This window comes from Tursiops truncatus, chromosome 1 (genome assembly GCF_011762595.2).
Source record: "Tursiops truncatus isolate mTurTru1 chromosome 1, mTurTru1.mat.Y, whole genome shotgun sequence".
NCBI lineage: Eukaryota > Metazoa > Chordata > Mammalia > Artiodactyla > Delphinidae > Tursiops > Tursiops truncatus.
The window spans coordinates 43,701,924-43,716,082 of NC_047034.1; the positions used below are offsets into that span (position 1 = coordinate 43,701,924).

At 40.5% G+C, this 14,159-nt stretch overlaps 1 long non-coding RNA gene across 1 annotated transcript in view; it reads right to left on the bottom strand.

The window, feature by feature from the left end:
* LOC141278404 (uncharacterized) overlaps window positions 1-14,159 on the bottom strand; it is a 222,857-nt gene that overhangs the window by 60,483 nt on the left and 148,215 nt on the right. The window contains exon 6 of the long non-coding RNA XR_012331138.1: window positions 13,993-14,122. This is a non-coding gene — a long non-coding RNA (uncharacterized lncRNA). The remainder of the gene's footprint in view (window positions 1-13,992; window positions 14,123-14,159) is intronic.

Consider the following 14,159-nt stretch of genomic DNA (forward strand, 5'->3'; position numbering starts at 1 on the left):
CAGATTGCCAACAAATACATGAAAGAATGCTCAACATCATTAATCATTAGAGAAACGCAAATCAAAACTACAGCGAGATATCTCACACCAGTCAGAATGGTCGTCCTCAAAAAATCTACAACACTAAATGCTGGAGAGGGAGTGGGGAAAAGGGAACCCTCTTGCCCTGTTGGTGGGAATGTAAATTGATACAGCCACTATGGAGAGCAGTATGGAGGTTCCTTACAAAACTAAAAATAGAGCTACCGTATGACCCAGCAATCCCACTACTGGGCATCTACCCTGAGGAAACCATAATTCAAAAAGAATCATGTACCACAATGTTCATTGCAGCTCTATTTACAATAGCCAGGACATGGAAGCAACCTAAGTGTCTATCGACAGATGAATGGATAAAGAAGATGTGCGACATATATACAATGGAATATTACTCAGCCATAAAAAGAAATGAAATTGAGTTATTTGCAGTAAGGTGGATGGACCTAGAGTCTGTCATATAGAGTGAAGTAAGTCAGAAAGAGAAAAACAAATACTGTATGCTAACACATATATATGGAATCTAAAAAAAAAAAGGTCATGAAGAACCTAGGGGCAGGATGGGAATAAAGACGCAGACCTACTAGAGAATGGACTTGAGGACATGGGGAGGGGGAAGGGTAAGCTGGGACAAAGTGAGAGAGTGGCATGGACATATATACAATACCAAATGTAAAATCGATAGCTCGTGGGAAGCAGCCACATGGCTCGGTGCTTTGTGACCACCTAGAGGGGTGGGATAGGGAGGATGGGAGGGAGGGAGATGCAAGAGGGAAGAGATATGGGGATATATGTATATGTATAGCTGATTCACTCTGTTATAAAGCAGAAACTAACACTCCATTGTAAAGCAGTTTTACTCCAATAAAGATATTTAAAAAAAAAAAAAAAAAAGACTGTGCTTCCATTGCAGGAGGCACTGGTTCGATCTCTGGTTGGGGAAATAAGATCCTGCACTGTGTGGCCAAAAAAAAAAAAAGAGTGAGTGCCTAATAGATGCTATTACCCAGAGAATGCACAAAAAACAAGAACAGGGTTCAGCTTCTTTTCTGAAGGAATTTACAGGCCAGCCAGGGAGACTCTTATCTAAATTGAGGAGCTCTGCAACTTCAGCCAACTTCGGAAGAAAGTCATATATTTTATTCTGTACAGGGAATAAAAAAAATAATATTGGGAATTATTCTTTTAAAATATAAGAAAATATGAGGTCATTTTAAATTTCACACACTCTGCTAGGGTTTGCTAGGGTTGCCATAACATAATACCACACACTGGGTGACTTAAATACCAGAAATTTATTATCTCACAATTCTGGAGGCTAGAATTCTAAGATCAAGGTGTCGGAAGGTTTGGTTTCTCCTGAGGCCACTTTCCTTGGCTTGAAGATGGCCGCCTTCGGCCAGTGTCCTAAACTGATCTTTCCTCTGTGCATCTGTGTTCTAATCTCCTCTTCTTATAAGGACTTCAGGCATACTAGATTAGGGTCCACCCTAATGACCTCATTTTACTTTAATCACCTCTTTAAAGGCTTTAGCTCTAAATACAATCACATTCTGAGGTACTGGGGGTTAGAATTTCAACATATACATTTATTGGGATACAATTCAGGCCATAACACCCTGAAAACCTATTCTTCATAAATGCAGTGATTTGTACAGTCAGTTAGGATGATTCATAAGAGCACTAGATATTCCACATGGATAAAGATAGTTTTCCAATTCAGCAAAAAAGTTATTTTTTCACATTACTTCAAACCAAAATATTAAGAAAACTGTCTAGAAGGAAATATCATCTACCTAATAAATATGAACACTTATAATGGTGTTCCCATAACTTTCAACCTGTTGACATGAATCTTCTGGTCCTGGGTTAACTCCTTTGATTTTCATGGCAACAGTTTGATGTGATATCTGCTGTTCTCATTCCAATCCAGATCCTTTAAACAAGAGCCCCAGGAGTGTGTATACCGTTCACTTTTTTACAGCCTTGCACGGCAACAGGATTTGGTGTCTCCCTCATTTTTATAAGGTCCTTTCCATGCCACTCACAAGGCCGTGTAGGAGAAAAATATTTTCCACATATTCTGCTTATGTATCTTAGTAGCTGATTATACCTGTGTGTTTGTTTCCAAAACACTGCTTGTTACAGCTTGCATAACTTGGAAGCAGGTATATTATGCAAAAGTCTACACTTACATGAAAATTTGTCTCCCTTTTCCTGCAGGCATCAAGTTGCAGTGCCCTGCCCTTCGAGCCATTCATAGGCTTGAAGCCACTCATACATCATTGCCCTGGCTGAAGAACTGGCTGGTCTTAAGGCTCCCCAAGGGAAATTATGTGTCTTCTACTAGAAGGCAGGGAGGGAACCTTACACCTCTTACTCTAAGAAATTCCTTTGGAGAACTGGATGATGCTATAACCTGCCACATAGGATGAGACTGTGCCTAGAAACAATGAAAGCCAAACAAACATGTAAACAAAATCTTTTTTAATGGCAAATCATTACACTGATTAACATCAAAAGCGAATGACTATGTAGATAGGCATTCTACCATATATGTTTTTCTACCAGATTTCTGTTAAGTTCAAAGTTGCAAAGAGCATGAGGTTTGTACTCATTAATAAATGCTTGGAGTTCAGTTATTCAATGATGTGTATTAAAAGAAAACCCATAGAAGTGCTAGAGGCAAAGTTGAAATTCAACAACGTAATTTTAATTAGGCCATAAATCTAAATAAAAGAATACTGAGTCTCCAAATAAAAGTAGATGCCTGGGCTTCCCTGGTGGCGCAGTGGTTGAGAGTCTGCCTGCCAATGCAGGGGACACGGGTTCATGCCCCGGTCCGGGAAGATCCCACATGCCGCGGAGCGGCTGGGCCCGTGAGCCATGGCTGTTGAGCCTGCGCGTCCGGAGCCTGTGCTCCGCAACAGGAGAGGCCACAACAGTGAGAGGCCCGAGTACAGCAAAAAAAAACAAAAAAAAACAAAAAACAAAGTCCCCAAAACCTTGTTATGAGAGATCATGAGAGTTTGGAGAATCCTTAAATGGTATTATTGCCAACAAACCCCAAAATTCTTCAGTCTAGTCTTTGCCCACTCTTCCCTTCTCCCGTGATTTCCACAAAGAAGAAATATGCACAAGGATCCAAGGGAAATGGCAAAAAAGTTACCATATATTATTAAGTGGTCCTGTACTTAAATTCCAATGCAGAGCTATCTGGTTAGCCAGATTAGAAAATGTGACCTGGGGAAAAGGATTACTTTAAGTGCCTTTCTCACCAGTTTAAGTATAAATCCATACCTCAGGGTATGGATTCAGGTTGATCACTTAGTACAAAAGATTAAAGAGATGAGAATGTTTTGTGGTTGCTAAGAAGGGCAAAGAAGAGTAGGATGGCTAGGATTACCTTTGGAGAAGATCCTTTGAAAGTTTCTGTGGCTCTTGCTTCAAGGAGCAAAAGGAAGAAGAGAGATTCACAATTAGGTGCAGGACCTTTCAATACACCATAACCCCATCCACAGGTAGATGTGGTCCAACATGTCTGAGACTTGGATCCAATCGGATTAATATTCCTTTGGAAGGTTAGTATTTCTTTGGAAGAAGGAATAAGAGCTCCTTCTCAACTCTGTTTCCCAAATAGTGGTTCGATAACACTTTGAGCCTATAAATAAAGAGAAATTAAATGTCGGACTACAACATATCAAGAAGTGATAATTGCTCAAAAATGTGTGAAAAATAATAATGAAATTTTGAATTCTTGACTTTTAAGTACTCTAGAAAATTATGTTTCTAGGAACTAGCTAGAAAGGGCCTAACATTTCTGAAACTATGATCTTTCCCTGGACAAACAGCTCTGGATAATAGAAATGAATAGATTTTTAAAGATCTTGTTTATTGGTTTAGCTCTCAACTAATCAGTGAAATACAGTAATTAATCATCAATTAATATTTCTATATACACAAAGATGAAAGACTTCCTCCATGACAGCATGAAATTCAAAAGAAAGAATAGAAGTTGAATATTTTGGTGAAATCAACATATGATACCTGACAGCAGCTAAAAGACTATGAAGATAATAAACAACCAAGTGGAAAAATATCCTCCAAGGCACTTGGTCTCTTAAAATCTTCTGGCCAAAAAACCACCTTAGTAGCACATAAGCAACTCTTAACTGTATCTATAATTGGTGATTTTATTCTAATCTTTTTATTTCGAACATTAGATATATTTCCAGAAGTCCTATAGACTACAAGGCATAACCCAAGATTTTCCTTGTTTAATTACAGAGAATAAGAAAAGAAAATAAGAAGAGAAGCTTTCTGTCCATTTTTGAGTTGGTCCTTGTTAGTGTTGAATCATAATAGTTTGTGTTTCACAGACTTCTGGAAATATCAGTTACATTTCAATAGTTCAAACTACTTTTATATCATAGAAGGGAACTAAAATTGGCTTAGACTCCCTCATTCATTCATCCATTCAAGATATGACCCTCAAGAATACACAGTCTATGGGGCAGAGAATTGTTATGTAAGAAGGTAATTAGTGCAATGTAAATGTAGAAAGAAGGTATTATGGGAGTAGAAAAGAGGGAACAACTCACTCTGCCTGGGGGAAGGGGAAGGAGGTGTGGGAAGGATTCAAAGAGAAGATGCAAAGCTGTTTATAAGTGTGACTAAGACAACCGGGTGGACAAGGCAGAGTATGAGGTGTGGCAGAGGTGGAGGAAAGGGCATTCTAGATGCAGGGAAAATCTGTACACATGCATGAAAGTATGACAAAGTATGGTATGTAGGGGGAGTTGACAATCCTTTTGGCCTAGAAATCATAAGAGAAATGAAAAAAAATGCAAGGGAGAGAATGATGGGAGATGAAGCTAGAAAATTAAGCAGTAAACAGGTGGTAAAAATAAGCCATAGTAAAGAGTTTGAAACTAATTCTCTGATGGTTTCTGAAGGGGGAATTACTGGCAGTTTACTTGAAGAGTATATTTTTTAAATAGAGAAAGAAGACTAATAAGGAGGCCGTTATAAAGAATTCCCTGGTGGTCCAGTGGTTAGGACTCCATGCTTCCACTGCAGGGGACATGGTTTTGATCCCTGGTCCCTGGTTGGGGAACTAAGATCACGCAAGCCACGTGGAGAGCCGTGCCTCCCCCCAACCCGCCCCCCCGCAAAAAAAGAGGCCATTATAAAACATAATGTGCAACTGAACTTTGACAATGGGAATAGAGCGAAGGAAATGTCTAGGAGATAAAAGGATAGAAAAACAGATTAGATGTTGAGGATGGAGGAGAAGGAATCAATATAAGATGTATCCCTAGTATGATATTAATTAATGAATTATAGAAATACAGGGAAGACCAAATTAGTGGGGAAATCTATGAGTTCAACTTTATATATACTGAGTTTGAGATGCTTCTGGGACAATGATGAGAAGTTATTCCACTGTCAATTATGTAGAGGAGCCTGTGGCAAGAGAAAGCTTTTGCCAAGAGATAAAGATTTGCAAGTCATTGACAATAAGTTGGTAGTCTAGGCTATGGGACTGGAAAAGACAACCCAGAGAGAAAGTGTAGACAGAAGAGAAGTGAATCACTCTCATTGCCACTGCATAAGGGGTGAGTCATCAGATGGGATATCAGGTCTGTCTACTGATTGTACTTTAAAAAGACTCGGGCAGGGTTGGATTGTCCCAAAAAGCAAGGAGTGATCTCTTTAGTGCCCTGCTGGCAAGGGTGGAGAAGTTAAGTTTCCTGATTTATTTTTTTTTTGGAACTCTTCCCACAGTTTCTATCCATTTTGATTTCATGCTTCTTCCTGGTCTACTGGTCCCTTTCGTACCTGGTCTCTCTACATAAGCCTCTTCTCCAATCCATCCTACACATTGTTTCCAGACCAGTCTTTATAATCACCACTTCACCACTTCCAATCATCATGCTCCCGCCTCCCATACACACACCTCTCGAAAATGGCCAATAAATAAATTTCAGACATTTTGCAGAAAAGGCAGCGCTTCAGAGTGAAAAGAGTCAAGCTTTGGAACTAGACCAATCTGAAATCAAACCTCAGTTCATATAAATAGAATTATGTAGAACCATATACAACCTCCATTTTTGTAGGCTAAAAATGGTTGAATATTGGTACTGAGCAGGACCCTGTGGGGCTCCTGGGCACAAAAGCCTTTCTGTGTCCCTCATTTCTTGATTATGAGAAATAGGCTTCATTCAGCCTCCATGGCCTTTCCTGAGTTCCAATGAGCAGGTTCAAACATCTGCTAATTAGGGAAGGGAGGGGATGCAGAGACAAGGGAGGAACAATCAAAAGAAACAACAGTGCAGCCTTGGGGTAGGGTCCTGGTTCCCCCACAATAGATATACATAACAGTATCTTTGAGCCATTTTACAGATACTGAGACGCCCACCAGGTGGGGGAAGTTAACGGTAGGATGCTCCCAAACACTTAGAGCCCAGACCGTTGGAAACAGAAGGTTGATGATGCTGACTCCCACTTACCACCAACCAATCAGAAGAATGTCCATGAGCTGATCATGCCCTCTTTGAACCATTCTTATAAAACTTCTCACTACCCCCTCCAAGTTGGGACACACAGTTTTGAGGGCATTAGCCCGCCATGGTCCCCACTGCCTGGCAAAGCAATAAAGCTGTTCTTTTCTACTTCACCCAAAACTCTGTCTCCAAGAATTAATTCAGTGTCAGGATACAGAGGTCAGATTTGGCTTTAATATCAACAGTTCATATGGTTCAATTTAATAGCTTTGTGATCCAGGGCTCACTAGCAAGTCAAATTAATCTGTCAGAGCTTAATCCCCATTGTCTCCTGTGTTCACAGAGCCAGTGATCTCTGTCTCAAAGGTGCATTCCCAGGTCAGTTTGCTAAATTTGGGAGGCAATGAAAGATGGCTTTAACCAGTATGATTATCAACTCCTTCTTCCTTGGGAAGAAAACTTCCTTCTCTTTAGGTTGAGGCAGAAATGTCAGGAGAGGAGGAGAGAATTTGGGGCCCCAAAAAAGTAATCTGATGGATGCATTTGTTTAAGTCTTCCTGTTCAGAGCTGGAGATGGAGAAGTTTCTGCCTTTTATTTTTCCATGGTCTATTACTAATCACCCTATCCTTTCTTCAGTCTTTTTTGAGGGGCATGTTATTTCTTTAGAAACATAAATCTTATTGATTTTGTTGAGTCATATATTATTCAGACCTGAGAACCATCCTCTTCCAAATAATTCTGCCTATTTCTTACTTCATTCCTTAATTTAGATTTCATAGATTAACTCTCAGAAATCAACTTCATTTCCAAGTTCTTGGAGACAGCTCACTATTTCTCATGTATAATTTATACTAGTGGTTTTTGAAAATTTTAAAAGCAGGAGTTCTGGAGAAAGAGAGTGAGAGAGAGAGAGGGAGGGGAAGATAGAAAGAGAGACACCATGTAAAACACATAAAAGGAGTTACTCTAGTTGAGTAATAGGATTGGGAGGAATAGGATTGGGGACAAAGAACCCCCTGACCTGAAGCAGGAAGGAAGGGCACAAGGCACAACCTTTAGAAGAATGACATAGCCCAAGGACACGACATAAACTGATTAGAACAAAATAGGTCCAAGATGGTGGACGAGTCGACTTCCACTAGGCTTTAAGCCTCAGTATACACTCATTGTAACACATCAGCAAGCTAAATGACACACCCACAGACACCATGACAGTTCCAAGGACAAACAGTGGGCAGTGGCCCAATTCCTGGAAATTCCCACCCTTCCCCAAAATAGCTGGAATACTCCTCCCACTCATTAGCCTATGAAATTACCCACCCCTGTAAAAACCAACAACCCCATACCCTTACCCTGGTGCCTTTCTCACCTTCTGAGATGGCCCACGCTCTGTGGAGTGTGTTTCTCTCTAAATAAATCCACTTCTTACCTATCACTTTGTCTCTCACTGAATTCTTTCTGTGACGAGACGTCAAGAACATGAGCTTCACTAAGTCCTGAGATCAGGTATGTGATCTCACTTAAAAGACCATAGGTACAAGTCCCAATCTGGGGTTTGGTTGGTTCAAGTCCCGGCTCATGGGTTCAAGTCTCAGTGGTTTCAGACCCACCTCTGTCTTGCCCGTGATGCACCTCAGGTTCCATAGAATATACCATGAACCCTGTAGTGATATCTGAAGATCTTTCAGCTTACCCTTTTGATTGAATTTCTACCAAGTGTATGTGTATGTATGTGCATGTGTATGTGTTATGTGTTTATGTGTGTATGTGTTCATGCGTATTTTCCATAGACCCAGATCAGAAATTGGTAGACAGAATCCGTTGATAAAACAATTCTTTGTCCAATGATAAAACAATTCTTTGTCCAATGGCCCCTTAAAAAATGTTATGGTACATTGAAGAGCTATTAATGATGAAAAAACTTGACAAATTTAAAGTCAAAAAACCAGAGTATTATTTAATTTAGAAGTCTGTATATAGTTACTGTTCATTAAACTTTCCAAAAGTGTTCTCTCCAACTCACATCCTGACTATAGCTACTGTTTACTGATTAATGTTAAGTTGTTGTGCAAATGTTCACTGATGAAGGAATCTACAAATACAGGCTTCTATAGTGGTTGTTCTTAATCTTATATGGGTTATGGGCTTCTTGGGGAACTAGATAAAAACTATGAACAGTTCTCTACAAAGAAAAAAAAAAGAAAAAGAAACTTGCATGGCCAAAAACCTCAAAATATTTTGTATAGTTTAAGGAGATGACAAACCCTCTGAAATCCTTTATAAGGTATTAAGAAGTCCTTTCTATAGTGAGGAAAGTCCATCTATGAACTGAACAAGATTTCATGGTAAGAGGGAAAGAAAACAGCTTCTAATTGTGCCCTCAAAGATACTGATGCATTAAATGCTGGTTTAAAGTTCAATTACTACATCAGCAGAATGTACTAGGTTATGCTGCATTAACAAACAACCCTCAATCTCAGTGGTTTAGTACAAAACAAGGTATATTTCTCACTCACCTGTGCGATGTAAGTTGGTACATGTCTTTGGTAATCACTGGCACTCAGAAACAGGCTGATGGGGCACCACTGTCTAGGCAATATTTTCTGATCACTAAGATAGGAAAAGCCAGTGCAGTTTATCACACTCTGACTTTCAGAGTTTCTGTGTGGAAATGACATGTAATATATCTACTCAAATTTCATCAGCCAAAGTAAGAGATACAAAACATACAATGTAACTTTAAGAGGTAAAGAAAAGGAGAGTGAGAAGTAAAGTACTGTCTTTGTTTCAAGAGTTGGTTTCATGTGTTATTCACTATTTCTGAACTTCTTTTTTTAAAATTAATTTATTTTATTTAATTAATTAATTTTTAATTTTTGGCTGCGCTGGGTCTTCGTTGCTACGCGCGGCATTTCTCTAGTTGCAGTGAGTGGGGGCTACTCTTCATTGCAGTGCGAGGGCTTCTCATTGTGGTGGCTTCTCTTGTTGTGGAGCATGGGCTCTAGGCATGTGGGCTTCAGTAGTTGTGGCACTTGGGCTTCAGTAGTTGTGACTTACAGGCTCTAGAGTGCATGCTCAGTAGTTGTGGCACACAGGCTTAGTTGCTCTGCGACATGTGGGATCTTCCCCGACCAGGGCTCGAATCCGTGTCCCCTGCATTGGTAGGTGGATTCTTAACCACTGTGCCACCAGGGAAGCCCTATTCCTGAACTTCTATGAACATGATCTGTCCTATTTCTTTTTTTTTTTTGCGGTACGCGGGCCTCTCACTGTTGTGGCCTCTCCCGTTGCGGAGCACAGGCTCCGGACGCGCAGGCTCAGCGGCCATAGCTCACGGGCCCAGCCGCTCCGCGGCATGTGGGATCTTCCCGGACTGGGGCACGAACCCGTATCCCCTGCATCGGCAGGCGGACTCTCAACCACTGCGCCACCAGGGAAGCCCTGTCCTATTTCTTTGTAATCAAAGATGTTAAGCTTTTAAAATTGATATGTTTCATAAGGATTCTCATCAGATATTGTTTATAATTATGCATGGGTTCTATCAAAGAATTCTTTAAATTCTTCTTTTGAGCTATATTCAGACTCAAACCTTCCACAATTGGAAACTTAATCCCTCAGCATTATGGAACTCCCAATATAAAAACATGCTACCATAGTTTGGGGAGAGATGCACACTCACTGTCAATTTCTATGAAGTAATTGAGTCAATGATGTAAAAATGATCAGTGTTGTGGTACCTACTTTTTACCACTCCGATGGTGTGCAGGCACAGGTAAATATTCGACTATCATCTCTTGCTGAAGCCATCCCTGGCCCTCCAATTCTCCCCATAGGACTCTGTATGCCTTTTTGCACTCAATTCACTGGCCCATAATTGTCTACATGCCTTTCTGTTCCATTGACTGTAATCTCACTCATTCATTCAGTAAACAAATATTTAATTTTAGTCTACTTTACGTTTCTGCTCTTAACACAGGGGCTAGTACAGATGGGAGTTCATAAATTATAACTGAATTAATGAATAAATGTAAGAATATTATTGTTAGAGATAGTGCTATTTTTATAGTGGCAACTACTGTTTATTGAAAGGAAAATATGTACTTTTTATACATTCTGGGTTTTGTATTAAATGTTTTACATGTATTATCTTCTTTAATCCTTATAATAAGGTGATAGACATTATTATCCTTATCAGATGACTCCATTCGCCATCTCAGCTACTCTATTTTCAACTGCATCTAACTGGTTTTCACTTCCTTCCTGAGTTTGGGAGTTTGCTATTAGCAACTTTCTATCCCTTACATCTAGGAATGTCACTCTATAATGAGTTGAATTGTGCCCCCTCCTAAACTGATAGGTTGAAATTTTAACTCCTGAGAACCTCAGAATGTGACCTTACTTGGAAATAAGGTTATTGCAGATGTAATCAGTTAAACCAGATAAAGTTACACGAGTGTATGTAGACCCCTAGTCTGACAGGTGCCCTTCTAAAAGCAGGAAATTTTGACACAGACACACAAACAGGGTGAATGCTGTGTGAAGACTGGGGAATTGGTGACAAAGGGACAGATACTGCAGAGTGAAAATTTAGGGATACTTGTGGCTTTGCTCTTGTTTTTGGCAATGCCACGCAGCTTGCAGGATCTTTCAGGGACTGAACCCGGGCCAAGGAATGCCCTAGGGATACTTGTTTTATACTGAAAAAAGCTTTGGTAGAACTAACTTGTAACAGCTTGCACACAAACTATATGCTAACAGAGCCTACAATCCAAGTGGAAATAATTGGAAAAACTTATAATCAGTGTGAGTCAGCTGCTTCTTGCCTCTTACCAAAGTTGTAAGAGAGTCATGAATGCATGCTAGCTCTAAGAGGTGGTTCTGGTTCTAGAGAGGTGGCACAGGAAAAAAAAAAAAAAAAAAGCTGTAGCCCAGCCTTTCTCAAGGATCCCCATTAAGACTTCCCAGACAGGACCTCCCTGGTGGTGCAGTGGTTAAGAATCCGCCTGCCAATGCAGGGGACATGGGTTCGAGACCTGGTCCGGGCAGATCCCACATGCTGCAGAGCAACTAAGCCCGTGAGCCACAACTACTGAGCCTGCGCATTAGAGCCTGCGAGCCACAAGTACTGAGCCCACATGCTGGAACTATTGAAGCCTGTGCGCCTAGAGCCCGTGCTCCACAGCAAGAGAAGCCACCGCGATGAGAAGCCCGCGCACCTCTTCAACGAAGAGCAGCCCTCACTCACCGCAACTAGAGAAAGTCTGTGCGCAGCAACAAAGACCCAACCCAGCCAAAAATAAATAAATAAAATATTTTTAAAAAAAAGACATCCCAGACAGATAACTGGAACTTGCTCATGGTGAAATTTATCACTGGCAAGAAGATTCTGGTTGCTACCTTCCTACTCAAGGCTTTTCTTCCAGACAGCTTCAATTTAGGGGTGAGTGACAGGTGTGGATAGAGCACCAAGGGCAGGAAATTAAAGACCAGAGGTTTCAATCACCCCCCTATGCCTAGATGATAGGCTTTGACCTGGAAACACAAGAAACCTACTAAGGGAAATTAACTGCTAAAAAGAACTTACAGGCTGGCTCACAAAAGCCTGTGATTTTTTGATCTCTAAAGCAACCTCCAGTTCCCAAATCTGCACCAACAAGAAGCAGGGTGAAAGATGTTTAGCCTCCTAAGGAGGGCATAATCCCACTACCCACTTTAAATACAATCACAGAAAACAGAAATCCCTTCCAGAGAGCAGAATCAGGGGTTGAAAGATAGAGTAACCAAACCTACTTTATAAACTCAAAATGGATTAAAGACACCTAAGACCTGAAACCATAAAATTCCAAGAAGAAAACGTAGGCAATACTCTTAGCAATATTTTTTGGATCTATCTCCTCAGCAAGGGAAACAAAAGCAAAAACAAACAAATGGAGCCTAACCAAACTTAAAATCTTTTGTATATCAAAGGAAACCATCAACAAAATGAAAAGGCAACCTACTGAATAAGAGAAGACATTTGCAACTGATACGTCTGATAAGGGGTTAATATCCAAAGTATATAAATAACTCATACAATTCAATATCAAAAAAAAAAGAGAGAACAAAACCCAAATAACCCATTTAAAAAACAGGCAGAAGGGCTTCCCTGGTGGCACAGTGGTTGAGAGTCCCCCTGCCGATGCAGGGGACACGGGTTCGTGCCCTGGTCCGGGAAGATCCCATATGCCGCGAAGCGGCTGGGCCCGTGAGCCATGGCCGCTGAGCCTGCACGTCCGGAGCCTGTGCTCCGCAACGGGAGAGGCCACAACAGTGAGGGGCCCGCGTACCGCAAAAAAATAAAATAAAATAAAAATAAAAAATAGGCAGAAGACCTGGAGAGATATTTTTCTAAGAAAACATACAGATGGCCAACAGGCACATGAAAAGATGCTCAGCATCATTAATCATCAAGGAAATTAAAATCAGAACCACAAAGAGATATCACCTCACAGCAGTCAGATGGCTATTGTCAAAAAGACAAGAAATAATAAGTGCTGGTGAGGATGTGGAGAAAGGGGAACACTGTGCACTGTTAGTGGAAATGTAAATTGGTGCAGCCAGTATGGCAAACTGTATGGGGGTTTCTTAAAAAATTAAAAATAGAACTACCATATGATCCAGCAATTCCACTTCTGGGGTATTTATCCAAAGAACACTAATTCAAATATATACATGCACCCAATGTTCATAGAAGCATTATTTTCAACAGCCAAGATATGGAAACACCCTAAATACCCATCGACAGATGAACTGATAAAGATTTGGTATACATATACAATGGAATATTACTCAGGGTAGGGAGTTTTTATAATTTCTGCTAGTGGGATTTAAAAATTGCTAGAGATCAGTGATTTTTATGCATTTCCAGTTCTTTCACTTTCAAAATGCTTCAGTTTGTACTGAACTTATTTGGTTCCCATCCTTCCTTTGTATACTGGTGGGGGCAGACGTTTGTGGAGAAAGCGTTTCTTTTAGTTTACAGGTCATTGGATCATAAGACATACATCCCATCCTAATTAAAGGACATACGTCACGCAGAGATATTGGACATCACCCAGCAATCTTGGACTTGAAGCGAATGCGGTAAACAGATAATACTCAGGGACTGTCTCCCTGTCATAGGGGTGAATGTGTTCTATGTATGAAAAATTGGTACGCTCAGATTTTTGGCTCACCAAAGTGGTTTTGGCAGAGGTTGTTAGTTGTGCCCTCGATATCTGTTTTCCACTTTATCTGTAGTAATAAAAGTTTCAGGTAGGAAACTTCTATTAGGCTGCTGAGCTTAAGATTCTCTTTTTTAGCTTCCTTTGTAGCTAGGCGTGACCACGTAACTAGGTTCTGTCTAAGGGATGTGAGCAGAATTAATGTGTGTCACTGTTATTCATGGGTTTAGAAACAGAGTATACTCACCCTTCTCCTCCATTTCCTACTGGTCAAACGTGAAACAGTCACCTTGGAACTGCAGCCACACCTGAGGAACCTGCGTCCTTGGGTGAACTTCATGTGCAAGCTGCTTTGCCAGGAACCACCTATTAAAGAACTTTAGATGAGAGAGAAATTGTTACGTGAAAACTGGA